This window comes from Oryctolagus cuniculus, chromosome 12 (assembly GCF_051225735.1).
Source record: "Oryctolagus cuniculus isolate XC-2025 breed Fujian yellow rabbit chromosome 12, ASM5122573v1, whole genome shotgun sequence".
Classification (NCBI taxonomy): domain Eukaryota; kingdom Metazoa; phylum Chordata; class Mammalia; order Lagomorpha; family Leporidae; genus Oryctolagus; species Oryctolagus cuniculus.
In genome coordinates, this window is record NC_142878.1 from 105,813,253 (window position 1) to 105,825,763 (window position 12,511).

General features: G+C 49.9%; 1 long non-coding RNA gene across 4 annotated transcripts; it reads right to left on the reverse strand.

Moving 5' to 3' along the window:
• On the reverse strand, positions 1–12,484 carry LOC138844755 (uncharacterized). 4 transcript variants are annotated; one of them, XR_011381079.2, is made up of 3 exons: positions 12,267–12,484; positions 12,000–12,054; positions 1–505 (listed from the first exon to the last, which is right to left on the reverse strand). It is a non-coding gene; the product is annotated as an uncharacterized LOC138844755 (long non-coding RNA). The 4 variants fall into 4 exon arrangements; XR_016218376.1 differs by lacking the exon at positions 1–505 and adding an exon at positions 1,010–2,587; XR_016218375.1 differs by lacking the exon at positions 1–505 and adding an exon at positions 11,008–11,240.
• Positions 12,485–12,511: the final 27 nt, after the last annotated feature.

Here is a 12,511-nt window from a genome sequence, read left to right on the forward strand (position 1 = left end):
TTTTTGGAACACATAATTTTTATTGCACAAGTAACATTTCAGGAACAAGAAAGGACAGCGGCATTACTCATACTTGCTACAAACGGTGAAGCGTGCCAGGGTCCATCAACTGATGGGCGTGTCAATGCACTGTGGTCCGTGCACGCGCTGGGATGAACAGAACTTGACAGCAATGAGCAGTGAAGGACGGGCACGTGCGGTGATGTGTCAACAAGAGCGGCCACACCCTGCATGATTCCCTTCATGTTAAACGCCCAGAGCAGGCAAGTGCACAGAAACAGAATCCACGGGACTGAGGGTGGAGATGGGAGTGTCCGAGGAGCGAGCCGTAAGGAAGAGCTTCCCAGGGATTGGGAACAGCAAGTGACAAGGTGGGAGGCGGCGTGGGCTGACCCCAGGACAGATGTGCCTCAAGGTGCACAGTGGGGACTCGAGGGGAGAGGAGGCGTGGTGGAATCCGAGCACTTAGGGCCCTGTGGGTTGCTGTCTCCGCATCGGCTTTTACCTAGAAAGAGATGGGACATTGCTGGCCAGCCTTGGGCAGAGGCCCGAGTGTCGCTCCCCCTCTTCGTGGAGGAGCAACACAGGACCCTGCGCTGTTCTTTCGTCTGCTCGGCCCTCCCCGGGTTTGCTGCTGGTTCTTCCCGGGTTGGCTACTATCCCCTCCACCTCCGTGGAAGGGCAGTTCCCCCTGGCCGCATTCCCCACTTCCGCAGGGGAGCGGCACACCGCCGGCCGGTTCTCTCGGGGCTGCACGGGTTCCCTTAGATGTTCCCCATAGATGTTCCTGGTGAATGCCGTCTCTCTCCTCCTTTATAGTCCTCCTCCGCCAATCCTAACTCGGCTGCCCACACGCCGAGTACGCTGCTCTCCTCCAATCAGTAGCAAGTCCTACAGTTTATTAGTTGAACTGGAGGCAGCTGTGCGGAAGCTGTTTACTTCTCTCCCAGCGCCATATTGTGGGAGAGCAGATGCATAGAATAAGTCCTAATTCGAGTAACTTAGTCTAGTCCGGATTGCTCCCCACACCGAGTGTCTTACATTTTCACAGAATCCTCTGATGAGAGATGGATGATAACGGGGCGAGCGTGGAAGCAGGAAGACCGGTTCGGAGGCTACTACAGGTTCAGGTAAGAGACGACTCTGACCTGAACCTGGGTAGCAGCAGTGGAGCTGGGGATGAGTGTCCCTCTCAGCTCTACCTCATGCCTTTGGCCTGAGCAACTAGGAGACAAGAACTGGATTTGACTGAGTGGGAGACTACTGTGGGAGGAGGCAGGTTCCCTTCTAGTGTCGGCTCATGCCTGGAAAGAGGTTACAGTAGGGGGGCCGGCACTGGGGCACAGTAGGCTACACCTCTGCCTGCAGCACTGGCACCCCATGTGGGTACTGGTTTGTGTCCTGGCTGCTCTTCTTCTGATCCAGCTCTCCGCTATAGCCTGAGAAAGCAGTGGAAGATGGCCCAAGTGCTTGGATCCCTGCACCTGCATGGGAGACCCACAGGAATATCCTGGCTCCTGGCTTTGAATTGGCCCACCTCTGGCTATTGCAGCCTTTTGGGGAGTGAACCAGTAGTTGGAAGACCTCTCTCTCTGTCTCTCTCTCTGTCTATAACTCTATCTCTCAAATAAATAAATAAATAAATCTTTTTTAAATAAATCTTTTTTTAAAAGAGTTATTTATTTGAAAGACAAAGTTATGGATAGAGAAAAAGACAGATTTTCCATCGACTAGTTCACTCCCTAGAGGATCACATGACTGAGGCTAGGCCAGGCCGAAGTCAGAAGCTTCTTCCGAGTCTCCCACATGTGTGCAGGGGGCCCAGAGACTTGGGCCATCTTCTACTGCTTTCCCAGGTGCACTATCGGGGAGCTGGATTGGAAGTGGAGCATCCAGGACTTGAACCAGCACCCATACGGGATACTGGTGCTGCAGGCCCCTGATTAACCCACTGTGCCACAGCACTGGTCCTTAAAAAATAAATAAATAAAGAGAGAGAGAGATCATAGCAGAGCGTGGAAGCCATTCCACATTTGGCATCCCCTCTCCCCATCAGCATTTGCCAAGATGCTGAAGAGTCTTCACACTGACCACCTGTGTGGGCAGAGTGGGGTTCGCTCCACTCATTCACAAAGCACAGCGTGGCTTCCTTGGTGAGCTGCTGAGACCCTGTTTATTTTCAAAGTGACAGATGATCCTACCATGCCTTGATGCTTTCTTTCTGTCTGGATTTTTTTCCCAAGAGATGAATTCTTGGGAACGGAGTCACTGGGTGAGAGAGGAAGGCTGTGTCTCTTGAGACACATTGCTGAACTATTTTCCGAAACAACTGTAAGTCAAGCTTAGAGGGCAGCAGTTTCACCATACATTGGACAGTCTAGGATGTCAGAGGTTTATTTGCATCAAATAAAAGAGGTTTTCAAAAGTGCATACTTTAAAAAAGATCTGCATGCATTTTATTATGGTGAAGGTTGAACAGACTTTAAGTTCCTTTATGTGTCTTGGGCTGTGAATTGCTTGTTCAGGTCCTTTACCCATTTCTTTTCAAATCCTACACACTTAGCTTATCAATTTGTTGAATCTTTTCCTAAAATGGAGATAGACAAACACACTTAGACCATCATATTTTAAATAGAAATTCTTTTACATTTTTAATTATTTATCTCATTTATTTATTTGCATGGCAGAGTGACACAGGGAAGAGCAGAGATCTTCCATCTGCTGGTTCACTCCCCACAAGGCCGCACTGTGGGGAGCAATTCGGACTATACTGTTACTGGAATTAAGATTTATTCTATGCATCTGCTCTCCCACAATATGGCGCTGGGAGAGAAGTAAACAGCTTCTACCCAGCTGCCTCTCACCAACTTGACAAGCTGCAGGAGCTGCTCCTGATTGGAGGAGAGCGGCGTGCTCGGCGTGTGGGCAGCCGAGTTGGGATTGGTGGAGAGGACTATATAGGAGGAGAGAGACGGCATGGTGGGGTGGGTTGGTTGGAGAGTGCGTTGGAGAGTTCGCGGGGAAGTTCGTTACTTCGTTCTTTCTCATTTCTCTCTACTCATTCTTGCTTTGGGAGTTTGCTGTTTACTTATTCTTACTTTACTATAGAAAGGACTTGTAAAAAAGGGGAACAACAAGCGCCCGGTCCGGTGCGGCTCCTCCGCGTGCGGAGGAGCAGCAAGTGGTGCCGTGACTCGGATAGGAAACCTAGGAGGGAAAGACCGGGAAGAAGTGGGAAATTACTGGAGAGAGAGACTAGCAAAGAGCCTAGGGGAAGGCCGGACGGAAAGAGTGCCGGTGAAAAGCTAGTCAGAACCTAGGAAAAAAGCCGCGGGGGAAGAAAATTAGAAGCTAGGAAGGAGGTATTAACTGGGAACGTCTGGGAGACTCAGTCTTCCATTACGCTCACTGCTCCAACATGTCACAGACGGTACAGACAATGGAGTTCTTTGGCTACTCTTTGCCCACTGGCTACCTCTTCCTCCTCCTGGGCACCATCCTCTGTTTCTCCCTAAAGATCATCTATGGGCTAAATATGGTTTCTCTCTCTCTCTCTTCCTACTCCCCACCTCGTCGCAGCTTTTCCTCTAAGCAAGGGAAACGAGGGGGGAGGAAAATTCATGCATTCGTAAGAGCAATCGTAGAGACGTCCCCCTGGTTTCCACAGCAGTGGAGGCAGGTGGGACGGAAAATGCGCGAGGCTGGGGAACCGATAGAAGTGCTGAAGCTGTGGCAACTCGTTGATCAGGTGCTTCAGAACCCCACGGAAGGGATCGAGTTGTTGCTTAATGAGGGGAGTGAAATGCAGGAAGAATTATGGCAGGGCAGCCAGGCGAGCAACTATTGTAACGAACAAGTGAGAAGAAAATCAAAGAAGGATTTAGAGAGCCAGGAAGCTTATGGGGGGGAGAAGGAAGCTGAGGAGGGAACCTCGCCCCCGAGAGAGATGCCTGGCCATACAAGGCTGGCAAATTCAACCATAAAGGATGAATCACCACCCCGGTATCGCCCATTGGTACTACCAAAGTTTCCTCCTGTAAAGAAAAGCCCCTTTTTTCCCCATGAGATTGAAGAAGAGTGGGAGGAAGAAGGAGTGATGGAGGGAGTAGGTATGCAGGAGGAGCTAGAAAGGCCAAGAACCGAAAACAAGCAAAGGGGAGCTGTTTATAGAAAACCTGCTTGGGAGCAGTACCAGGAACCAGGCCAAGTGTTTCCTGTAATTCAGGATCCACAGGGAAACAGGGGATGGACGCCTCTTGACCATAAATTACTTAAAGAGTTGCAGCAATCAGTACAATTGTATGGGCCCCATGCAAGTTACACTCAGGCAATCCTTGATAACATCGGGCAGCAAGGCCTAATACCTGAGGATTGGAGAAACTTAGTAAAGGCGGTATTAGGCGGGGGTGACTTCCTCTTGTGGCTAGCTGCCTATAAAGAATTTGCGCGAGAATATTCAAAGCAGAACTATCAAACAGGGAATCAAGCATGGGATGAGGAAATGTTAAATGGAGAAGGGCGATTTGCCTGTCCCGATGAGCAGGCCCGATTACCAACAGCTGTCCTCTTACAGGTGAGAGAGATAGCAAGAAGAGCCTGGAAGGTGATACCCAGAAAAGGAGAAGTAAGACACAGCCTAACTAAGATAGTACAGGGCCCTACCGAACCTTACGCTGATTTCGTGAACCGATTAATGGAAGCAGCAGGAAACATTTTCGAAACCGTGGAAGAAGCAATGCCCTTAGTCAAAAGATTGGCATATGAACAGGCCAATAAAACATGTCGGGAAGCTCTTAGACCATGGCAGCATAAGGACATCCCTACCTTTTTGAAAATCTGTAGGGATGTCATGGATGATGTAGTTTCTGGATCACATGCTGCAGTAGCAGTAACCCGACAATTTAGACAGAACATGAGGGGACGTATATGCTTTAGATGTGGTCGAGAAGGGCATCTAATGAGGGAATGTAGGGCCAGATTTCCAGCCCGAGATCGGCAGGGCGTAGAGAACTCGAGAAGACCAGGCCTTTGCCCACGCTGTAGAAGAGGAAATCATTGGGTCAGTGAATGTTACTTTAAAATAAACAGCGCAGGCAATCCCCAGAGGATGCCAAATGAGCCGGGCCCCATAAGAAGATCAGGTGTATATGGTCAACAGCAAAAAAACGGAATGTGGGCCCCTGCACCCCGGGGCCAAAACAATCGGTGGGTGCCACGGTCCCAAAACCAAATATTTACCGCGCAGAGTTACGAGCCACCGAATATTCGGTACTGACACCTCAAATGGGGCCACAAGCCATAGAGGTGAGGGCAGAAACAATTTCAGCGGAGCATAACGGACTTGGAATAATCGTAGGAAAAGAAACAAATGCTTTGAGAGGCCTAATGGTCATCACCGGAGTCATTCAATTACCTTTTGATAAGCTAAAAGTGCTAATACAATCTACAAAGGGTATTATTCAAATCAAACCAGAAGAACCTGTGGCTCAAATACTGATCATGATTGGAGCGCAGGATGTTAATGGACCCCAAGGGGAGAAATTTGCAGCCTTGTCCCTATCTCTAGCAGATCGACCTCTGTGGACCTTAACCATTAGAGGAAAGTCAATTCAGGGCCTGCTAGACACAGGTGCGGATGTAAGTATAATTTCGGAAAATGATTGGCCGAAGTCATGGCCCCTTCAGCCAGGAGATAATACTTTAGTAGGCCTAGGTGCGGCCATGACACCATCAAGGAGTGCTCAGGTGCTTCATTGGCAGGATCAAGAAGGGAACAAGGGAAATGTGCAACCTTATGTTAGTGCACTCCCCATCACATTATGGGGAAGAGACATTTTAGAACAATTGGGACTGACGTTAACAAATGAGGATCAATTGGAGAGTTCTACAGGACGGCGTATTATGTATAAAAAGGGATATCAGGAGAGAGGATTAGGCTCCAGAGAAGGCAGAAGGGACCTAGCCCAGCCCATAGGCGATTTTAAAAGACAGGACACGGGTTTTTCGTGGGGGCCACTGAGATGCAGCCGCTGCCATTGTCATGGCTGGACAACAAGCCAAAGTGGATACCACAGTGGCCCCTTACCCAGGAAAAGTTGGCTGCGGTAAATGATATAGTATCACAACAATTAGAGGCAGGCCATTTGCAACCATCAACCTCCCCATGGAATACGCCAATATTCGTGATAAAGAAAAAATCAGGGAAATACCGGTTGTTGCATGATTTACGGGCTGTTAATCAGCAGATGCAACCCATGGGGGCATTGCAACCCGGACTCCCGGTTCCTACTATGATCCCAAAGCATTGGCCACTAATAGTACTCGATCTGAAGGACTGCTTTTTTAGCATACCTCTACATGAACAAGACACTCAGAGGTTTGCTTTCACCGTACCTTCCATTAATCATCAAGGTCCCGACAAAAGATATGAATGGAAGGTGCTTCCCCAAGGAATGACTAACAGTCCTGCCATATGCCAGCTATATGTTGACCAGGCAGTAGAGCCGGTTCGACAACAGTGCCCAAAAGTACAAATTTTACACTACATGGATGACTTGTTAATAACGGCTGAAAGTGAAAGTCACCTAATGGAAGCATATAAGCTGCTGCTATTATATTTGGAAAAAGTTGGGTTACAAGTAGCGCCAGAGAAGATACAAAAAGGGGAAGTAGTACAGTACTTAGGACTTAAAGTAACTTCTGAAAAGGTAACCCCATTAGAATTTGAAATTGCAATAGATGGGTTACAGACCCTTAATGACTTCCAAAAATTATGTGGCAATTTAAATTGGTTGAGGCCCTATTGTAAATTAACTACCGAAGATATGATGCCATTATTCAATATTTTAGAAGGAGATGCCCAGCTTGATTCCCCTCGTAGATTGATAATAGAAGCCCGCTTGGCATTACAGAAAATTGAAAAACAAATTAAAGCAATGCAGATGGAAAGATGTGATCCACAACAAGCCCTAGAAATATTAATTTTTATGGAACAGCTGTATCCCTTCGCAGTCATTTGGCAAGGAGGACCCTTGTTGTTTGTATACCCACATTCACATGCACCGCGTGTACTATACACCCAAGGCATTGCGGTGGCCGATTTAATATTAACAGCAATAAAAAAGGCGACAGAAATGGCAGGGAAGACTCCAAAGCGATGTGTAGTTCCCTTTGCTCAAGAGGCAGTAGAAGCCTTTACAAGGGAATGCTGGCAATGGGCATACATAGTTCTCATTCTACAAATAGAGATTGACAATCACTACCCTCGCCATCCATTTGTTAACTTCTGCACACAGGTTTCAATCAAACGGGTGCAGAAGGTGCGAAGGGATCCAATTCAAGGGGCAGTTACCGTATTTACGGATGGAGCTAAAGGCGGAACAGGAGCAGCTATATTTAACAATCAACGATATTTCGTTTTAACAGCATCCCCTTCTCCACAACATGCAGAATTAGCTATTATCGCAACAGTATTACGCAGAGAGAGTGCACCCATGAATATTTTGTCTGATAGTGCATATGTGGTGAATGCAGTTCAGATGCTCGCTACACAGTGCCTTATTCTTAAATCCTCCTCAGTCTATTCTTATCTAAGTGAAATTCAGGGGTTATTAAATCAAAGAGAGCATGCTATTTACATAGGCCACATAAGAGCTCATTCTAATTTACCTGGCCCACTTACTCGAGGAAACATGATGGCAGATCACTATTCAAGATTCTTGCTTGCATGCACCGCTTTGGAACAAGCTAAAGAATATCACTCTAAATGGCATGTTAACACCCACACTTTAAGTTTTAAATTTAATATTCCCCGCAAGCAAGCAGAAGATATCATTAGATCCTGTGAAAAGTGCGTTGTTACCATAGTTCCAAAGATTCCTGCGGGAGCCAATCCCCGTGGCCTTAAACCAGGACATATCTGGCAGATGGACGTTACACATATCCCCTCTTTTGGGCGACAAAGCTGTGTTCACGTCACTGTAGATACATACTCAGGTGTAATTATGGCCACAGCCATGAATAAAGAAGGAGTACAACAAGTAATCCAACACTGCTTGCAGGCTTTTGCAGCCTGGGGAGTTCCTCATGTGATCAAAACGGATAACGGCCCAGCGTATACATCAAAGCGTTTTGCTGCATTTTTGAAAGAATTCGGAATCTCCCATATTACCGGTATTCCATACAATCCACAAGGGCAAGCTGTGGTAGAACGCGCTCACTTATATTTAAAAAATTTAATAATTAAACAAAAAGGGGGAATAGGGGAAATGGCCACATCCAACAAGGATGTCTTGGCCCTAGCTCTTTATACAATTAATTTTTTGAACAAGAAAAAGAACGGTAAAACACCTGCAGAAATGCATACTCAATCAGCTGATAAGGAATCAATACAGTGGGTAATGTGGAAGGATTTACAGGACAACCAATGGAAAGGCCCGTTCCCCTTACTCAGAAGAGTACGAGGCGCCGTTTGTTTTTTTCCACAGGGTGCGGCACAACCAATATGGACCCCTGAGAGAAGAATTCGGTTGATAAACCTGCCAGCAGAAGATCTAGAAGAAGAAAACTCCATTTGAGGAAGAAAACAATGAATAACCAATCCCTGGGATCTTTGGAATACGGGACATTTTTCAACAAACTCTGAAGTAGCACGACAAACAAGAGTCAATAGCATGAAGATCACACTGAACTTTACACAGGCGCGTATCAACGCCAAAAAAATAAAAAGAAAGGGGGATCTGTGGGGAGCAATTCGGACTATACTGTTACTGGAATTAAGATTTATTCTATGCATCTGCTCTCCCACAATATGGCGCTGGGAGAGAAGTAAACAGCTTCTACCCAGCTGCCTCTCACCAACTTGACAAGCTGCAGGAGCTGCTCCTGATTGGAGGAGAGCGGCGTGCTCGGCGTGTGGGCAGCCGAGTTGGGATTGGTGGAGAGGACTATATAGGAGGAGAGAGACGGCATGGTGGGGTGGGTTGGTTGGAGAGTGCGTTGGAGAGTTCGCGGGGAAGTTCGTTACTTCGTTCTTTCTCATTTCTCTCTACTCATTCTTGCTTTGGGAGTTTGCTGTTTACTTATTCTTACTTTACTATAGAAAGGACTTGTAAAAAAGGGGAACAACAAGCGCCCGGTCCGGTGCGGCTCCTCCGCGTGCGGAGGAGCAGCACCGCACCATCTAGGGCTGGGCCGGGCTGAAGCCAGGATGGATCCAGGAAATCTCCCCAGGTCTCCCATATGGGTGCAGGGGCCTAAGCACTTGGGCCTTCCTCTGCTGCCTTCCCAGGTACATTAGTAGGGAGCTGGGTTGGAAGTGGAGCAGCTGGGATTCAAACCAGCACTCTGCTATGGGATGGTGGCATCAAGGTGTGGCTTAAGCCTCTGAGCCACTATGCTGGCCCCTGAATAAAAATACTTAAATAAACTAGGAAAACTCCATGGAAATGAACTTGTGTGCCTTTCGTAAAAAAAAAAAAAAAAAAAAAAAAAAAGGCAGCAGCATTTGGCGTATAAATAACTGTATTGTTTCAATAATTTATTCCTTAAAAATTGCTACTTTGACTTAAAACTTTTTTCCTTAGAGTAAAGCACACGTGGACTGTGTAGTGCAGTAGTCACAGGCGAGAGCCCACCTTCTAGAGCTTTCTCCCCACTTCTGCCCCAAACACGTCTTGCTGATGGGAGCTCCGGCACTACCCAGCGCAAGGGGCAGGGACAAAGTGGCTTGTGCCCTCAGGAACGTGTGACGATCAGGACCGGGGTCTCTGGTGCCCGGGGGCCGACTCAGGGAGCGGATCCAGCCCCAGGAAGTAGGCAGCAGGACCGAGGCCCTGGGAGTCCACACTTTCCCCGTTCGGTTTGCTGCTTGCACATTGCGTTGGTAGGCATTCAGCTTGAGAAGGCTTTTGGTGCACCGGCCAGCCTGTGAAGGAAAACGACTGCCCTGGCTTCCGAATGTGCACGCAGCACCCACGTCACGGCTCGCTACACATGCCTCAGTTACCCCACAAAGTTACTGGAGGGGGGGTAACTGGGAGATTGGACAAAGTCATTGTAATCACAGAGCAGTGTCTAGTGTCTGCTCCAGAGACCAAGGCACAGGACCTGGTCCCTGGGCTTGCGCAATATCTTCCGGACGGTGCTGGCAGGAGAGAATGTGCTAAGCTTCCCAGCAGAGGTGGGAGCCAAGTGCCCAGCACCTGGAGTGGGCACAGGGGGCCTGAAGGTGGTCTTGGGGGCTTCCCAAAGGAACCAACATCTGAGCTGAGTCGTGACAAATGGCTGGGATTTCAACAGGTGAAAACGGGGCAAAAGGGCACTCAGGCAGAGGGAATGGCAGGCTCGGAGGTGCAGAGGGGTAAGCTATGGGAACCATCTGGGGGCTGGCCAGCAGTCCCACTTGGCTGGCACTCCAGGTCAGGATATAAGGCTGAAAGAAGACTGATGACAGTATCACCCAGGGGAGGAGAGGCAGGAGGTTTTAGGACAAAGCAAGCCCTGGTCAGAGCCGTGCCTGCAGAGGCCTGTGGGGAGAAAGGGCTGGAAGGGGCAGGTCAGAGGGTGAGGGGGGTGTTGTAATAGTGTGAGCACGAGATGGCGGGGCCTGCAGGAGGGCAGCCACTGCAGAGAGCGATTCAGGGTGGTGAGAGGAAGGGCCTGGCAGGGAAGGACGGCCGAGCGTCCTCCTCCCTGTAAGGCCACGGCTGCTTGTCTCATGAAAGCCCTTTGGTGTCACGTCCCCTTTCTGGGCGGGTGCGGAGCCCCTGTCCCTCATGCCTCCGATGGGGATTTTACCAGTCCCGGCTCTCTTTCTCAGCTTGCAGGGCCTCTGGCTCCACGTGGAGGAGTGCAAGTCACCTCCATGCCAAAGAGTAGGTCACTGGACTGGGGGAGTGGTGCGCGGGTCAGGCTGGCCCCACAAGACTCCTGACCGCAAGACTCGGAATTCAACCATCGCCTCTATAGCTAAGACCCTAATGCTAGATTCCCATTAAAAAAAAAAGGTTTATTTTATTTATTTATTTGAAAGGCAGAGTTACAGAGATAAAGGGAGAGAGAGAGAGAGAGAGAGAGAGAGAGATTTTCCATCTACTGGCTTGCTCCCCAGATGGCCACCACAGCCAGTTCTAGGCCAGGCTGAAGCCAGGAACCAGGAGCTTCATTCAGGTCTCCCACATGGGTGCCGGGGCCCAAGCACTTGGGCCATCTTCTGCTTTCCCAGGCACACTAGTAGGGAGCTGGATCGAAAGTAGAGCAGCCAGGACTTGAACCAGTGCCCATATAGGATGCCAGTGTCGGGCTCTACCCACCATGCCACAACGCGGCCCCTGGGCTCCCATTCTGAGACACTTCACAGAACCTTTGACCCTGAGCAGACAGTAACAGCCAGTCTCCTTGTAGACCCGACAGGTGGGAGCCCACTTTGTCACCACAGCGTCCTCAGATACACACCGGCCTCCTGTCAGTGACCAATCAAAGGAAGGCCACACGCAGTGTGGACCAACCAGAGATGCCCTCCACTAGCCGGCCTCCTGTCAGTGACCAATCAAAGGAAGGCCACATGCAGTGTGGACCAACCAGAGATGCCCTCCATGAGCCGACCGTGCCCCTAATTCTTCAGGGGTGGTCTGGGAGTTGAGTGGCAGTTGCCCACACCCCTTTGCTCTGAGCTTTGCAAAACAAACACCTACCTCCCCCCCCCACCCCCGGCTTGCTGTGCACGGCTTGCTGTGCACGGGTGAGCGGACACAGATCTCCGGGTTCTACAGCACTCTCTGGGTCGGGCGGGGGGAGCCCTACGTCCTGCACCACCCAGCTGTGACCCGAGGGTGAGGGTCTGGGTGGTCCCTGGGGAGAGAAGAAGGGAGGGTGAGCGTGGATTTATCTCCTAAGGGAAGTCTTCCTGGGACCCAATACGGGCTTGCATCAGGCGCCTGACTTTGGCCAAGCCGCTTGCCCTTTTGCTTCCTGCCACTTCCCACTGTTTTATGACCCACCTGTGTGACACTTGATCGGTGCCCGTCTTTCCCATTGGACTCTGAGCTCTGGCATCTGTAGAGCCGGGGGCCGGGGGACGAGAGCAGGGATTAATCGCAAATGAGTATGAGGACCACTTCCATATTCAAAAACTAGACCGTGGTGATGGCTGCGTAAGCTTTACACGCACTAAAATCATCCGACTGGACGCACGGCGAGTGCATTTTATGATGCGCACCTCAATCCCGCGGTTAAAAACTAAAACCCGACACCTGTGGAATGAGCACCTGATCTGTCTCCCTCCGTGAGGACCGACACATCCCCCCGAGTCTGAACGACCGATCCGCACCCGGCAGGTACACGACGCAAGTCTCTCACCGAAGCAAAGAATGAATGGAGAGGAAGAGGGAGGAGACTTCCCGGAGATCCCCGCCAGGCCGCTTCCGGGTCGCAGCTCGGCGCGGCGCGTCACCGCGAGACGAGCCCGGCGATTGGCCAGCGGAGGCGGCGCGTGTCCGGGGGCGGGGCCAGG